The 17,928-nt window shown below is 38.5% G+C and overlaps 1 protein-coding gene and 1 long non-coding RNA gene across 24 annotated transcripts in view; one reads left to right on the forward strand and one right to left on the reverse strand.

Annotated features, from left to right (window-relative positions):
* LOC126620819 (uncharacterized) overlaps nucleotides 1-17,928 on the reverse strand; it is a 70,673-nt gene that overhangs the window by 9,620 nt on the left and 43,125 nt on the right. For 2 of the 13 annotated variants that reach the window (XM_050289141.1, XM_050289132.1), the window contains exon 1: nucleotides 8,697-9,362. The exons of 3 other annotated variants lie outside the window; for them this stretch is intronic. The gene's annotated coding sequence lies outside the window, so the exon portion shown is untranslated. Of the gene's footprint in view, nucleotides 1-8,169; nucleotides 10,235-10,330; nucleotides 11,867-17,928 lie in introns of those variants that run through there. 8 more of the 13 variants (XR_007622663.1, XM_050289137.1, XM_050289136.1 and 5 more) reach the window with 8 other exon arrangements.
* Nucleotides 3,677-17,562, forward strand: LOC126620846 (uncharacterized). 11 transcript variants are annotated; one of them, XR_007622678.1, is made up of 8 exons: nucleotides 3,677-3,981; nucleotides 5,114-5,249; nucleotides 12,010-12,141; nucleotides 14,226-14,281; nucleotides 15,328-15,483; nucleotides 16,310-16,379; nucleotides 16,827-17,135; nucleotides 17,240-17,562. It is a non-coding gene; the product is annotated as an uncharacterized LOC126620846 (long non-coding RNA). The 11 variants fall into 11 exon arrangements; XR_007622681.1 differs by having other exon boundaries at nucleotides 16,827-17,092; XR_007622674.1 differs by lacking the exon at nucleotides 17,240-17,562 and adding an exon at nucleotides 4,887-4,977 and having other exon boundaries at nucleotides 16,827-17,191.

The following is a 17,928-nucleotide window of genomic DNA, read 5'->3' on the forward strand; positions in this document are numbered from 1 at the left end:
TTTTTTTAAAGAACACCACTTTTGTTACCAAATTACCCATAAACATCACATTCGGTTCACCCCAATGAAAAGATACTTTGTTTTTAAAGCTCAAGACAAATTAAATAATATGTCTATTATTTTTTAAAATAATAAAATATGTATTAAAATATTATTAAGTCAAAATTGAAACTAAAAACTGCAGGTCTCGGGTTCGAAATCCGCTGCCGGTGTGAAAGCCATACTTGTGGCCAGGAGAGGCTAAAATGCCTCTGTGAATCTTCCCGGCGCCCAAAAAGGGTAGATAATTATGACTTGCCACCAGTTGTCCTTCTTAAAAAAAATGATTATATATGGTATTCAGTATTCTAGTGAGTACAAAGTATTATCCTAGAATTTTTGCCAACTGAGAAAATGGCGGACTTTCATGGGGTAAATTACCAAGTTCACCTCTTTCTTGGTGAGTATTTGCTGCTTTGCCATTTGTTGCAGGGTCTATGGAAGTAATATGCTAGAGATTTTCCCATGTATCAGAAATACATTTTGATACATCAAGTGTAATAATACAATTGATTGGAAATTTAAAAAAAAAATCAATTAATTATATTATGACACTTGATGTATTGAGCTGTATTTTTAGCATACTGAAAAATTTCTCATTGTATGCATACGTTGTCTCTTTCCCTGCACTGCACACCATTGTACACCTCACGGGTCCATGTGTCAATGGATGCATGGTGTAAATAATGTCTCACTCATTGGTTAGCTCTTCTCCTCTACAAGTTTACGAACATCACCATCTTCCAATCTCAAACCCGAGAACGATGATGCTCACAATTTGATAAAATATATGTAGACATCGAAATTTCGGTGAAAACAAATGTTCACCAACGCAATAAAGTTTTGACGTGTCAGGGCATACATGGCATATGCCACGTGTTGTACAAATTGTACACATGACGTGTGACTCAACAAAATAAGAAGAAATACCCTTGAAGGATTAAAGAAGTTTTTCTTCTCATTTTGGGTAATGACAAAGCAAGCACACTTCAATCCATTGAGGATCAAAACAAGTTTTTCTTCTCATTTTGGGCAATGACAAGGCAAGCACACTTCAATCCATTACGGATCAAAGCAAGTTTTTCTCATTTGGGCAATGACAAAGCATGCACATTTCAAGTTTAAAATGGTATTAAGTGGAAAATTAGGCCATAAGTTAGACCACTTCAAGTTTAAAATGGTATTAAGTGGTAAATTGGGCCATAAGTTACCCCACTTCAATTTCAATATTGCATTAAGTGGGAAAATTAGGAAATGGTGCTTGAAAAAGAAAAAAATATTTTGTGCTGGTGATTCATTCTTAGAGCCTATAAATAGGCTTCTCCATCAAGGTATCAAACATGAAGGAATTCACAAATACATTTCTCTACCCCCAAATTGGAAGAGAATTCCCCAAATCCTTGAAGCTTTGAAACTCTAAAGCTCTCAAGTATTCAACCCCAAATTCCCAAGAATCCCGAAGAATGGAGAAAACACTCTTCGTTCTTCGTCATATCCTCTTTCAAGATCAAGCCCCAAAGGCCCTTGAAGAACTTCCACCAATTCAAGATCAAGCCCCGACGGCCCTTGAAGAAAGTATTCATCGTTCATCATCTGTTCATCCTAAGATCAAGCCCCAACGGCCCTTTGGATCAACAACATCAATAAATCTACACAACTGTTCATCCTAAGATCAAGCCCCAATGGCCCTTTTGGATCAGCAACATCAATAAATCCACACAACTGTTCATCCCAAGATCAAGCCCCGACGGCCCTTGGATCAACAATCATCCATCTTCAAGATCAAGCCCAAAAGCCCTTGAAGATCCGTTCATCACCGTTATTCAAGATCAAGCCTCAATAGCTCTTGAAGAAACGCTCATCCTCAAAATCAAGCCCCAACGGCTCCTTGAAGATCCGCTCAAATCCACCTTCAAGATCAAGCCCACGGCCCTTGAAGAACGTTCATCCTTAGATCAAGCCCAACGGCCCTTTGGATCAATCGCACATCTACAAATACACACCTTACGGAGATCGAATCAGAGGATCAAGTTAAAAGAGATCGTAACCCCAAAATCAAAATCACAAAATCTTTCTTTGTACACGCTTGTTCTTGCTTCAGGAAAATTTCGTGTTTACAATATAGATTATGAGTTTGGATATTGGCTTTGCAATTTTTTCCATTAATCTAGTTATTCGTTCAGTCTACAATTCGGTTGGACTTTCCAAAGATTCTTTGCATAATTTTTTAATTTAATTGGATCCCTCAGTAAAAAGAGGGCTTCAAACTTAAAAAGTTTTGAGAGTTTTTGAACATTGAAGATAATAAAGTCCATGGTTTTGTACTGGTTGTTTGTTTATTCTTTTTGAACAAATGAAAATTGTTGGCTTTGAGAACTAAGGTTTTAGGTCTAACAATTAAAAACACCAGGAAATGTGTCGGATTCAACTTTAAAATTCGGAGATTTTGGACCTTGAAGCTTTTCTTAGGGAATAAAATAAATATCGGAATCCTTCTTTTCCTATTTAAACGCTAATTGTTTTATTGTGATTTTGTATGTTTTCTTCAATGCCTGCCATTCTTAAATTAAGATAGTGTTTATTTTTAGGGAGTGAAGATGAATTTTAGAGACAGAAAAACAAAATCAATAACATATAAACCTAAAATTGCAAATTAATCCAAAAATAACAAATAATTAGATAAAAAGTTATAGCCATATACATTTCTATATAATTTTTGACAAAAAAAAGAAAAATTATGTAATATGAATATGTCTGTCAGAACATTATAATTGATACTATTAGTCAAGACTCAAAAGTTGAATCTTAATTCGTTGACTGGTATGCAACTACTAATTTTTCTAGATGCTAGCAAATATATATACCGAGAGAAATCAAAGTCGTTTACATACATACAAAATATTAAAGTCCCAATTAAGACGTTATGCTAGCAAATATATAGACTGAGAGAAAGTAAGTTGTTTACATACATACAAAATTATCTCAGTCATTCTGATTAAGATGTTACTAGCAAATATATAGACCGAGAGAAAGCAAGTCAAAATTACCTCAGTCTTCCTAATTAAGACGTTACTAGCAAATATATACACAGAGAGAAAGCAAGTTGTCTACATACATACAAATGTATGTCAATCCCAATTAAGAAGTTACCAATAAATATATTAACTAAGAGAAATTGAGTTGTTTACCTACAAACAAAAGTATCTCAGTCCCAATTAAGATGTTACTGGCAAATATATGGACTAAGAGAAAGCAAGTTTATATACATACAAAAGTACTTTAGTCGTCCCAATTAAGCCGTTAGGAGCAAATATATGGACAGAGAGAAAGCAAGTTGTTTACATACATACAAAATTATCTCAATCCCAATTAAGACATAAGAAATTTCATAACAACTGGCTATATAAAAGAGAAAATTATGTAGTACGCTACTGATAATTACTTATTTCAATGTACCTTTCCATGTTTTTGTTAAAGAAAGAAAAAAGTGACTATTAATTTAAAAACAATAGAATATTATATTGGCACTCTAAAATTTCATTTTGCACTCTAATTTTTTTATAATATTACTTAATTAGAAAGAAAAATAAAATTGTAAAAAATGTATTCCTTCCCGCACCCGTTTTATCCACCTTTTCTCTTTAGATACTTTCCCCACCGTTTCAGACTCTAGAGCCACCTTTTCTCTGCTCGACTCCTGCTCTCGCCGTCTCCCTCCTCGCCTCACTCTTCTCTGCACCAAGCAGCTCGATTTAGGGCTTCACCATTTCTCTTCGAATCAAGGTCTCTATTTCTCTTCCTATTTTGCCAATCTAGGTTTCCCTCTCTCTCTGTGGAAAAACCCTAGATCTCGCCACTGCCGGAGAGTCCAAGCTCGGCCCTTCGAGCTTCAATCCGCCTTGCCGATCACCTCCTCTCGGCGCCTCCACCAAAACCCCTCTGGTAAATTTCCCAACTTTTACCCCGATTCTTTTTTCTCTCTATTTCTGCGCTTTCGAAAGGTTTATTTTCGCCTTCTTAAGCTTATGTTTCTGAAAGGACCTTGATTTTATGTTTAATTCGGGTTGTTGCGTCGTGAATTTTGAATTTTATGTTTAATTTGGGTTTTTACATTGTAAATTTTGAATCTTTAGCCTGATTATGCTTTAATTAATTTTAATTTTGTGGGTTTGAGTAAATTCCATACCTTTTCTTTTCGTTCTTTAATTTTTGAGTTTGATCTGTTAAATATGTGTGATTACTGGGTTTTTCCGATCTGGGCTGCTGTTTCTTAAAACGTGAAGTCCAAAACTCGACCAGACGACGGAATATTGTAGATATCTAGGTTTGTTCTTGATTAAATCGTTAATTATTTTTTTTCCGTGAAATATTTGGGAAATCGGTCCAGAAAAGGATCGAATCGAATTAATTAGCTAATTTTCCATCTCATCCGATTGTAAATTGGTTTAATTGAACTTTAATTTCATTGTTCAAAGTTCCTAGCTTTTGGTTTCGTGGGAAAATTTCCTATTTAGTTGAAAAATAGGCGTTCATTGGTAATCTGGGTGAGAAGCAGATTTGGGTTCCATTGTTTGGTAGCCGAGAAAACGTAGGAAAATAAATCTTAATAAAATTCTGTGACTTTTTGCTTTTGTGTCCAGTAAATTGACATCTTTGGCTCAGCCGAGCTGTGTATTAGTTAGGTTCAGTTGTATGGATTTTGTTTTTTAGATCAGCAAACAATTTGAGATTGAAATTTTTGTATTTTTTCATTCCGTAGTTATGTTAGTACATATTACTAGAAGGACTCTAAGATCTTGGATTGAATTAATGGTGCACATCCCTCCAAATTTTTGTTTATATTGTAGAGCAGATGTATTCGATCCTCGGTTGTTCACGGCGTAACTTGCCAAGTGCTTTTGTAGTTTAGCTCTACTAAAAAGAAGTGTCATTGCAAGTGTGAGATTGCTTTCTCTTTGTGATACACTGATTTCCTAAATTGCTTTCTCTTGCGCATGTAAAATCTTGATGTCTGCAAATGCACACATCATATGACTTTTAACACAAGTCTTGCTTCTATCATTTGATGTTGCAGTGGGACTTTGAGTATTATGTTCAACAACTTCACTGGAGGACGCACTTTTAGTGAGGTGGTGGTTGAAGCAAAGCCAGCAGGTTATACTCAGCCGGATCCAAAGGATGGTCTATCTGGAACAGATGTTTGTAGAAAGGTGTTATGTGCTACTTTTTTGTCCGCTTACTTATGTAGGCTTATTAATTCTTTTTTGTGTTTGTAGGAGGAAGAAGTGGTTGTAGCTTTGAAGAAGATGAAGCATAAAAAAGCAATAGGCCCAGACGATATACCAATCGAAGTGTGGAAACTTTTGGGAGAGACAGGTATAACATGGCTCACTGACCTTTTCAATAGGATTTTGAAAACGAAGAAGATGCCAAATGAGTGGCGAATGAGCACTTTGGTGCCTATCTACAAGAATAAGGGCGACGTACAAAATTGCATGAACTATAGGGGTATTAAGCTAATGAGTCATACAATGAAGCTCTGGGAGAGAGTCATTGAGCATAGATTGAGGCAAGAGACACGGGTTTCGGACAACCAATTCGGGTTCATGCCAGGGCGCTCAACCATGGAGGCAATCTATCTCTTACGAAGATTAATGGAAAGATATAGAGATGGGAAAAAGGATTTACACATGGTCTTTATAGATTTGGAAAAAGCGTATGATAGGGTCCCAAGAGACATTCTTTGGAGGATTTTAGAGAAGAAAGGAGTACGAGTAGCATATATCCAAGCTATAAAGGATATGTATGAAGGAGCAAAGACTGCCGTAAGAACTCATGAAGGACAAACCGAAAGCTTTCCCATAACTGTAGGATTACATCAAGGCTCATCCTTAAGTCCTTACCTTTTTGCGTTGGTAATGGATGAGTTAACACGACATATTCAAGATGATATTCCTTGGTGTATGCTTTTCGCAGACGATATAGTGTTGATAGATGAAACTCAGGAAGGGGTAAATGCAAAGCTTAACCTTTGGAGAGAAGTGTTGGAATCTAAAGGTCTTCGCCTAAGCCGATCAAAGACAGAATATATGGAGTGCAAGTTCAGTGCAAATGGAGGCCAAAACGAGTTAGGGGTGAGGATCGGAGATCAAGAAATACCAAAGAGCGACCGTTTTCGTTACCTAGGATCTATCTTGCAAAAGAACGGAGAATTAGATGGAGATCTCAACCATAGAATACAAGCTGGATGGATGAAGTGGAAGAGTGCATCCGGCGTGTTGTGTGACCGCCGTATGCCACTGAAGCTCAAGGGAAAATTTTATAGGACGGCAATAAGGCCGGCGATGCTGTATGGCACAGAATGTTGGGCGGTGAAACATCAACACGTACACAAAATGGGTGTAGCGGAGATGAGGATGCTTCGTTGGATGTGTGGGCACACGAGAAAGGATAAGATTAGGAATGAGGATATCCGGGGTAAAGTAGGAGTAGCCGAAATTGAAGGAAAGATGAGAGAAAATCGGTTACGGTGGTTTGGACATGTGCAAAGAAGGCCTACTGACGTTCCGATTAGAAGATGCGACTATGGGACAGAGGTTCAGGGCCGAAGGGGTAGAGGAAGACCTAGGAAAACTTTGGAAGAGACTCTAAGAAAAGACTTAGAGTACTTGGATCTAACGAAGGACATGACACAGGATCGAGCACAATGGTGTTCTAAGATTCATATAGCCGATCCCACTCAGTGACTTGGATTTTCCAAGTCTCCAACCGAGAAGTTTTCCTCACTCGGGAAATTAAGGGAACACTACCCCAACCTACACGCTCCACTCAGAAAGCTTCAACATACAAGCTTTAACAAAAGAAAATTCAAAGAACTTAGCGAAGAAGGCTTTGGTGTATTTAACACAATACGTTGAAATGAAGGAAAGCTTATTTATTGATATCCCCGATAAGCTACAAATATGTACATATACATGAGTCAAAATAAGCACACAAGAGGGAGCCTTCACAAAGGTTGCTTAGGAGAAGTCTCAGCAGTCGGTAGAGCCCCAGAAAGAGAAGGCACCGGAGGGGGATTATTTGGAGCCTCAGTACTGGACAGAACCCTAGAAGGAGGAGGCATCAGAGGTTGATCATTTGGAGCTTCATTACGCGGTACAGCCCCAGAAGACGAAGGCAATAAATGCCTTTGGAACAAACCCATAAATCTCTGATGATCAAGTAAAACCTGACCATCAGTTTCCTTCATCTGGTCAAGCTTCCTCTTCATGTTTGTAGCATAGTCATGTGCGAGCCGGTGCAACTGTTTATTCTCATGCTTGAGCCCTCTAATCTCCTGTTTGAGACTCATCACTTCAGCCGCCAATGATTCAACTTGGCGGGTTCGAGCAAATAGGCGTTGGGCCATATTAGACACAGAACCTGCACACTGAACACTGAGAGCCAGCGAATCCTTAACAGCTAACTCATCAGACCGTTTGGAAAGTAGTCTGTTATCTTTGGGAGTGAGAAGGTTCCTGGCCACCACCGCAGCGGTCATATCATTCTTCATCACGGAATCCCCAACGGTAAGAGGACCAGTAGGGGAGACGAAGGATGGGCGCCATATGTTGTCTGGAGAAGGCGGGGCTGCCTCTTCAACAAGGTTCAAGTCAAAACGACGGTCGGAGGGGCCATACATTTTTAAAGGTGTTGAAGAGAGAAGAGGTCGGACAAATCAAGATCTTAGAAGTGCAAGAATGAAGCTTCTACTGGTGGAGATTCAAGTGTGCTTTGGAACTTAATGCCAGCCCCTATAAAAATCTGCACTCGACGAAGCTTCAGAAATCGAAGAGGCGCCTGCTCAGAAATCGAAGAGGCGCTTGCTTTCTCAAAAGCTGGGCTGCTTAGAGATCACGAGGGTTGATCTCAGAAATCGAAGAGGCGTTTGCTTTCTCAAAAGTTGGGCTGCTCAAAGACCACGAAGGCCGATCTCAAAAATCGAAGAGGCGCTCGCTTTCTCAAAAGCTGGGCTCCCCAGAGACCACGAGGGCCGATCTCAGAAATCGAAGAGGCACCTACTTTTCCAGCCTTTTCCAGCCTTGTCAGCACCTGTCACACGCACACTCAGTTTTGCGGAAATTATGGGCATTCTGTCAAAGACTTCTGGGGAAGTAGAAAACACATGAATCTTACTGTTCAATCACCCACTTCCCACACGCAACAATAGCTCATGGGTACCACAGATAACTTTGCCAAAGTTCTCTGCCAAAGTTGAGCACGTGAAGCTTGCAGCTCCCACTACATCGCTCTGACCAAGAAGGGTAAAAGAATAGCAAAGAAACAGCACTAACAAAGTTTAGACCCATAAATTTTGAAGGTCTAGCTACCATATTATTACCCACAAGGGTAAAGGAACAGTACCACTGCTGGATAATTGGAAAGTCCCTGTGTGTCAACCTCTGTGCTTCGTGGCAAGGTAGACTAGCAAACATGCCCAACCTTTACTCACATTCGAGAAAACACTCCCAATAAGATTGCTTGCTCCAAAATCGAAGAGGCACCGTCCTCCGAATCTCGAGAGCCAGACTCCCAACATGACTACTTTCTTAAAAATCGAAGAGAGGGTAAAGGAACAGTACCATTGCTGGATAATTGGAAAGTCCCTGTGTGTCAACCTCTGTGCTTCGTGGCAAGGTAGACTAGCAAACATGCCCAACCTTTACTCACATTCGAGAAAACACTCCCAACAAGATTGCTTGCTCCAAAATCGAAGAGGCACCGCCCTCCGAATCTCGAGAGCCAGACTCCCAACATGATTACTTTCTCAAAAATCAAAGAGACACTGCTCCCCGAATCTCGAGAGCTAGACCCCCAGCATGATTGCTTTCTCAAAAATCGATGAGGCATCGTTCTCCGAATCAATCGAAGAGGCGCTCGCTTTCTCAAAAGCTGGGCTGCTCAGAGACCACGAGGGCCGATCTCAGAAATCGAAGAGGCACCTACTTTTCTAGCCTTGTCAGCACCTGTCACACGCACACTCAGCTTTGCAGAAATTATGGGCATTCTGTCGAAGACTTCTGGTGAAGTAGAAAGCACATGAATCTTACTGTTCAATCACCCACTTCCCACACGCAACAATAGCTCATGGGTACCACAAATAACTTTGCCAAAGTTCTCTGCCAAAGTTGAGCACGTGAAGCTTGCAACTCCCACTACATCGCTCTGACCAAGAAAGGTAAAAGAATAGTAAAGAAACAGCACTAACAAAAGTTTAGACACATAAATTTTGAAGGTCTAGCTACCATATTATTACCCACAACTGTAAAGGAACAGTACCACTGCTGGATAATTGGAAAGTCCCTGTGTGTCAACCTCTGTGCTTCGTGGCAAGGTAGACTAGCAAACATGCCCAACCTTTACTCACATTCGAGAAAACACTCCCAATAAGATTGCTTGCTCCAAAATCGAAGAGGCACTGTCCTCCGAATCTCGAGAGCCAGACTCCCAACATGACTACTTTCTCAAAATCGAAGAGAGGGTAAAGGAACAGTACCATTGCTGGATAATTGGAAAGTCCCTATGTGTCAACCTTTGTGCTTCGTGGCAAGGTAGACTAGCAAACATGCCCAACCTTTACTCACATTCGAGACAACACTCCCAACAAGATTGCTTGCTCCAAAATCGAAGAGGCACCGCCCTCCGAATCTCGAGAGCCAGACTCCCAACATGATTACTTCCTCAAAAATCGAAGAGACACTGCTCTCCGAATCTCGAGAGTCATACCCCCAGCATGATTGCTTTCTCAAAAATCGAAGAGGCATCGTTCTCCGAATCTCGAGAGCCAGATACCACAGACCACTTTTTCAAAGTGCTCTGACAGAGTTAAAACATGTGAAACTGGCAGCTCCCACTACCGTGCTATGACCAAGCAGGGTAAAGGAATAGCATTACTACTTGTTGTTAGGGAGACTCCTATATATGTCGACCTTCATCCCCAACGGACAGGCAGACCTGCAAAAATGCTCAACCCTTCATCATATCTGAGAGGGCACTCCCAACGAAGCCTTTCGAAATACTCAGCTTTCTTTCCCCCCGATAATACCTCTGCAAACAAGCTATACTAGAGCAAGAATATCTCATATCATCAGGGTTAAAAGCAAGAGTATCCCATATCATGCTTTTTCCCTGTCTTTTCTTTTGGCCTTGTTTTTACCTGCAAGACAAGGAGAAAGAGAGCAATCAGTCAGCACTTGGAATCAAGCTTCCAGCCAGGAACTGACTGCCTGGAACCCCTTACCTGATTACTTACCTGGCATTGCTCTCGAGTACTCATCTTCAACATCTTATGTTTCCAGGGAAGATTCCGCATCTGCTTGAGGAACAGATAGGGCAAGTGCGAAGGATACAAGGAAGCATGTGGAGACAAGCGTAACAGCACACGTGCCGATACATTCATTACTCTGTCAAAAGCAAAAGTATCCCATATCAGCAGGGTGGAACGTACTCTAGATTTGATGGACTTGTTTTGACCCTCAAATTCTTCAGTCGGCCTTATACTCTGGAGGAAACCAGAAAACCCTCCAGCTCAGTTCAAGAATAAGCCTGTGGAAAGTTACTTCTTCAAAAGCAAAAGTATCTCATATCATCTCTTCTCATTTTTCTTCTCTTTATCCTTCATGCTGCTGCAAGATGGGGAGAAGGTGAACAATCAGTCGGAGCTCTGATTGCTTACCTTGTCTGTCACCTCTTTCAGCAGACCCCCTAGCTCGGCGACTTGGGGGACTCCTACTACATGGTTTGTATCGCGCTTGACCAAGCCTGAAACTACAAGTAAGCTTCAAGTGAAATTGATACATTACCTTGTGCATCTCCACCAGTTAAAGATACCACCCCTGGATGGAGGAAGAGTACTTCTAGAGAAGATGCCACATCTACCTATGAGACAGATAAGGCAAGTCAAGACGACACCACACTCCGATACTTAGAAGTTTCGTGATTACGAGATCATTCTCCCACAATATTTCCTAATGTCATTTGTACTAAATCATTCACTTGTACTCACTAAATGAGAGCTTGAACCTATGTACTTGTGTAAACCCTTCACAATTAATGAGAACTCTTCTATTCCGTAGACGTAGCCAATCTGGGTGAACCACGTACATCTTGTGTTTGCTTTCCTATCTCTATCCATTTATATACTTATCCACACTAATGACCGGAGCAATCTAGCGAAGATCACAAAAAGCGATCGTTTTCGCTACCTAGGATCTATCTTGCAAGAGAACGGAGAATTAGATGGAGATCTCAACCATAGAATACGAGCTGGATGGAAAGAGTGCATCCGGCGTGTTGTGTGACCGTCGTAGGCCACTGAAGCTCAAGGGAAAATTTTATAGGACGGCAATAAGGCTAGCGATGTTGTATGGCACAAAATGTTGGGTGGTGAAGCATCAACACGTACACAAAATGGGTGTAGCGGAGATGAGGGTGCTTCGTGGGATGTGTGGGCACACGAGAAAGGATAAGATTGGGAATGAGGATATCCGAGGTAAAGTAGGAGTAGCCGAAATTGTAGGAAATATGAGAGAAAATCGGCTCCGGTGATTTTGAACATGTGCAAAGAAGACCGACTGACGCTCCGGTTCGAAGATGTGACTACGGGACAGAGGTTCAGGGCCGAAGGGGTAGAGGAAGACCTAGGACAACTTTGGAAGAGACTCTAAGAAAAGACTTAGAGTACTTGGATCTAACGGAGGACATGACACAAAACCGAGCGCAATGGCGTTCTAGGATTCATATAGCCGACCCCACTTAGTGGGAAAAGGCTTTGTTGTTGTTGTTGTTGTTGTAGGATTGCCAGGAACTGTACCAAGCAGGTGTGTTTGGTTGTTTGCTTAAAGGGTCTATTGGTTAAAGAAATACAAAGCTTTCTCCCTTAGAAAGAACTATGTGTGATGTGTTTTTTTGTGGGTTTGGTTTGTGTTTCAGATTGGTGGTAGGATATTTTAGAGTAGAAACCATGCAAGCAAAGACATTAAATTGGTGGTGGAGGCCCAAGCCCTCATGCTCAATGGTGTCGAAGAGCTTGCGGACGCTGTTAAAGTCACCATGGGACCTAAGGTTATCTATCTGATCACGCCCCTGCCAACTGTAGTTCCTAATTAAGTCTTTTTTTATTTAGGAAAAAAGTTGAATATTCATTGAAAGTAAAAATAGTATCATCGATCTATTATCGTATTCCACATGGTCTTTGAAATTTCAGTAACTTCTAGAATCAAACTTAGGACTTGAGTAAAATAAATTCTTTTAAACTATAGCTACAAGCCCTTGCATTGGAATTCCTCATGAGAGAGAAATAAAAAGAAAACTATTCATATTACTTATGTGCATAATAGTAATTAGTGTTCTTTCCCTATATAGCTACAAACTTATCAGTTTGATGTCACTGTGACAACTATTTGTTCAATCCTTGGTATAATATATTCTACAATAACATGTTAACAGTTGTCTTAAACCAATCAGATCTTACCCCATTTCCAAAGCAAATTAAAAAGTAAGGATCAACTCACATGTTAGAACAATTATAAATTTAAGGGTAAATATCAATTTACTACCCTCAAGTTTCGTGGTTTTTAACATTTAGTACATGAAGTTTTTTTCGTCCCAGAATCATACTTAAAGTGTTAATTTTGGGACAGTCTCATACATCCGTTAGTCAAATTGTTAACTCTACCGTTAACTGATGATATGGCGTCTATGTGGACAATGACTAGACGCTATATGTAATTAAGAGGTCTACGTGAAAATTAAAAATTCAAAGAAATAATTATTTAAAGAAAAGTAAAAAAAAAAAAAAAAAAGAAGAAAAAAGCAAAACCCAGATCATCTTCCCCAAATCCCCCGTGCCCACCCTCCCACCCACCCACCCACCCACACCCAGATTTTCCCGTCGACCCATGGCACCCCCCCCAACCCAAACCCTCCTTCACCACCCCACCCCACTGGGGTCGTAGGTGACGCAGAGGGTTGGGACTCCCTCTCTCTCCTGTCGATTCTCGATCTCTTCCCTCTCAAATCGGGGAGCATGATCGCTCAACGTCTCCCCCCTCGGCTCGATCTCTCCGTCAACGTCAGAGAAGTAACGGTCATCGAGGAAGTTGACAGCGGATTTGATAGCGGGGACAGAATCGGTGGCCGAGTTCACCGAGTCATAGAAGGGCGTGACCGGGACTTGCTCGTGGCGTCGGCTAAGAGGGTTGGCGGAGTGGATGTTGCGGTCGCAGGTGACGTAGTCTTTCTCCCCGAATTTCTTCTTCAAGTTCTTAACCCCAGTTGGGGGGGGGGGGGGGTGGGGAACGGTCAATGGGGAAGATTTGGGTGTGGGTGGTGAAGGAATGTTTGGGTTAGGGGGGGATACACAGGTTGACGGGAAGATCTGGGTGTGGGTGGGCAAGGGGGGATTTGGGGAAGATGATCTGGGTTTTGCTTCTTTATTTTTTGAACTTTTCTGTAAATAATTATTTTTTTGAATTTTGAATTTCCACGTGGACCCATTAATGACACGTAATGTTCATTCATTGTCCACATAGGTACCATATCATTAGATGTATGAGACTGTCCCAAAATTAACACTTTAGGTATGATTCTAGGACGAAAAAAATTTCATGTACCAAATGTTGAAAATCACGAAACTCGAGGGTAGTAAACTGATATTTCCCTTAAATTTAAAGAACTAAATTTAACAACCACTGCCTGTTTAGTATGACACAGGTTTCCTCCGTTTGATTGCTAAAATAATGTTCAGAAACAAAACAACTTAATTTCCGTTCTATGTCGTGATGGATGTTTATTTTAACTAGCTTATTGAGTTTATAACTTATGAATTTAAGATCTTCAGCTTTAATATTTAAAGATTAATTTATTTTTAGTGAAGTGGTTAAAGAAGAGTACAAGAAACGTTCTGTTTATTCCTCCATAATAGATTAAGGAAGGTGAGTTGATCATAAGATTTAAATTTTAACAATTCAACTTTAAATGCTGGCATATGATGGTAGATTGAATATGGTATTTCAAGTTTTAACCCTTTACTGTTTATTTTTTTTAATCAGTATTTGCCAAGCCATCATACATAATAACATAACTTAGCATTTACCAAAACAATTAAACATGTAATATGACTTAGCATTTACATTTTTCGTTTACAGTTGGTAGCCACAAATCAACTGACTCAACTTTATATCAATATTGGAGCCTTAAAAGTGTAGGTCATTTTTCGATTCTATTTTATAAAATGAATTAAGTTCTGAAGTTTATATATTCTGAAACTTAAGTATTATACACACACACACACACATATATACATATCATTCCATAAACATAATACATGTAAATACAAAAAAAATTTACAATTTTTTGTATCTAGGCTGTATCGATGAAATATTTTTTTATGTAAAAATTTTCTGACATTTTAAGTGTAAAGAATATTGATGCCTGAAATCCTGTCATTAGTTTTTTTCCATCAGAATTTTACAATCGGTTGAATTCTTTTCAAATATGCATAATTTCTTTGTGCGGTTTATTTTTTAGTTTCTTGGTCAAGCAAATTTATGTCTGTTTTACTATTCTTTTTTTCTCAGATTATTCTACTCGAGATTAGTTGTGTTTTGTGGGTTTAGTTAGGGGAACTGGTTGTACTCAGTGCACAAGGCTCCCGCTTTACGCAGGATCTGTGAGAGGTGAATGTCGGCTAGCCTTACCCCCATTTATGGAGAGGCTGCTCCCAAGGCTCGAACCCGAGACCTACCGCTCATGGGCGAAGGCACTTGCCATCGCACCAAGTGCGACCTCTTTTTTTTTGGGAGAACTGAATTAACTATTTTTTTTTGGGGGGGTTTTTCTTTCAGAAAGTATTGAATCACTTTATTTGTTGTTTAGTTTATCTTGCGTTTAGATTCGGTGTTATGAAATACTCATGACGCTACTCACCAATGTGCAAAACCATCAGCAGGTATCTCTGCAAAATCAGTACATTGTCATTTTATTTCTTTAATATTTGTTTAACCATCCGTAATTCCCAAACCCAAACAAAGCACCAAATTAATATAAATTTTTTTTCAAAAAGATCTGGGTTGAAGAAAATTTTCGGAGTTAATTCATAATATTTTATAAAAGTAATGTTTATTCTATTCTATTATGATTTGAGGTAACTATTAATTTACTTGGAAATATTTATGTGCCAGGTTAAATATGCCATTTGACAAAGTATGGTTTGTTCATAGATTCTGTAATTATTTTCATTTTATTCAGGATTCATTCAAGATCCAATTTGAACTATTGGAAGATGTTTATGTAATTCCAAGTACCTAATTGGTTTTGTACCAATATACATGACTCAAACACTGAAGAATACCTGCTTTCTCCCTCTCTCATGATGATTGATGTGGAGAACCAGCCCTGGAGAAGGTGAGAATCCAGCCTTTCCAAATTGCACAATTAGAAGATATTGCCAAATACATAATATTTGATTCTTGGCAAGACGAATTTGAACCACATTATTGCTAGCCCATTGTGATGATTAATCCACTCCCCCACCCACATAATGTAGATAATATCGTTTGTTAAAAAAAATACTGAATTTAATAGAGATGGGTGTTTCGTATCCATTCAACAAATTTTATACCGAATTTAAAAAACAAATATACAAGTAAAATAGTAGGTCAAATTCAATATTAGTTATCTTAACTTCTGTTTAGTAGATATATACTATTGTAGGGTTTAATGAATATTATTTTTAGTTGATAATTAACTGATGATTAATTTATTCCATTATTCATTATTTTATTGCCCATGAGCGGTAGGTCTCGGGTTCGAGACTTGGGAGCAGCCTCTTCATAAATGGGAGTAAGGCTAGCCGACATTCACCTCTCCCAGACCCTGCATAAAGCGGGAGCCTTGTGCACTGGGTACGACCTTTTACGACCTTTATTCATTATTTTATTGCCAAATATTTTGAATATTCATTAGCAAAAGATATAGGGGTAACTATTTAATTAATAGAATTTTAATGGTGGATTGCATTTCTTTAGTTATAAATATGGTGAACCCATTATTCAATACTAGCTAGCCCTAATGTTTTTCTCTGACTTTATTTTTGAATTTTGATATATAATCTATTTGAGTTTTCTACAGAGAATAATCTTTTGGTACCGGCTGCTTTTGTACTATTGAATTTTAACATTAGCAATTTCCTTTATGCATATAATGTGTTGACTTTGTATAATAATTGTAGGCTTTTGCCCAGGCTGATCAAAGAGAAATCAGGTCTTAGTCACAATCATATAAAAAACATGATATACAAGGTATAGAAGAAATATGTGCAACTTTGAATTTAATGAATTGTGGTGTTTTGTCTTCTGAGTTTCTAACTAACTTCTTATCTAATTAACTTCAATTTGTATTTAATACAAATAATTAGTTTGGTAGATATGAAATACTTACGTTACATCCTTAGGAGTATAGTGTTTGCCTATTTTTGAGAGCAACTATTTCAAGGTTAGTACATTACAAGTTTTGTTACGTTATTTTCACAGAATTAAGAGAATAATTTTATGTTCATATGGAATATTCAATTATGATGACATATTTATATGAGTAGAATCTTTGGTTGTTTCATCTCATTTGGGATTTTACTTTTTAGTGATTGTAAAGTTTTCATCTCATTTGAGATTCTACTTTTTAAAAGTTGTCAATGAATATATCCATTCTTGTTAATAGTGTTGCTCTAACAAGTTGTTCGTGATTTACAGTTTCAAGAATACTGCTCTAAATTGCGCTTCATGAACAACTTATACAGAGTTAGCAAATGCTAAGGTAATTGTTTCTATGTGAGTGAATCTAATTTATAAATTCATATTCTCACTGGGTTGTAGCTTTGTTAATTGAATTTCTATCATAACTTTTAACTGTTTTCACTTTTTTTTTAATTGGAGTAAAACGCAACACCATATGATTTAAAATACAGCTTTTACTAGCTCAGTTCATGGGACAACATCTTCTGCTACCTCAACCAACAGTACATGACAAAAACTTTTCATGTTCCAGTCGTAATCTTTTTTGTATGTAAACATCTTAACGTTTTCAACGCAAATAATATTAATCTTCTATGTCACAATCTTCTATATCTTTGATAAAATTTATCTTGCAATTTCTCATCCCGCAGCAACGTGTGGGCACTGTTTTCTAGTATATACTGGATGTCGACACACGTTATGGCAAACTCTACACTTATGATTGCCATGTTAGGTCATCCTCAAACAGACAATGACCGAAGCTCGCCTAATTAGGCTAATTTCCTGCATGTCGTTTTGAATCCTTAAATACGAATTGACCCTATATGCCTAGTGGCCAACTTCCGTATATTATTGTTGAATTCTTAAATACGAATTGATCCTTAAAGCTTTGTTGTTGTATTTGGTGGATTGGAAGGAATTATTGAGTTTTTGCAACTATATGAGAAATTTTTAATTGTGACTGGGAACACAATTAGGGATGGTAACGGTTTGGTTTGGGGGCGGAAATGTTATATTCATTTCCATAACCACGAAAATTAATCATATCTATAACCGTCAATTAACCATCGGGTAACGAATTTCTCATCGGTTAATGGTTATACTCATCTTCGTCAATGCAAAAAATATATTCGTTCAATTGGCTTTTGATAATTTAGTAAATATTAATTTTGTCATTAAAGATTTGATGTATAAAATGATTTAATGAATGGATCTTGTGGAGCATAAAATCTCTCGCAATTGATGTACCATCTCGATATACCAATAGCACTAAACATAAAGATTTAGTAACATGATGTACTATCTCGTGTACTAATTACACTGGAAAATCTCCCGCAAC

Source organism: Malus sylvestris, chromosome 5 (genome assembly GCF_916048215.2).
Source record: "Malus sylvestris chromosome 5, drMalSylv7.2, whole genome shotgun sequence".
NCBI lineage: Eukaryota > Viridiplantae > Streptophyta > Magnoliopsida > Rosales > Rosaceae > Malus > Malus sylvestris.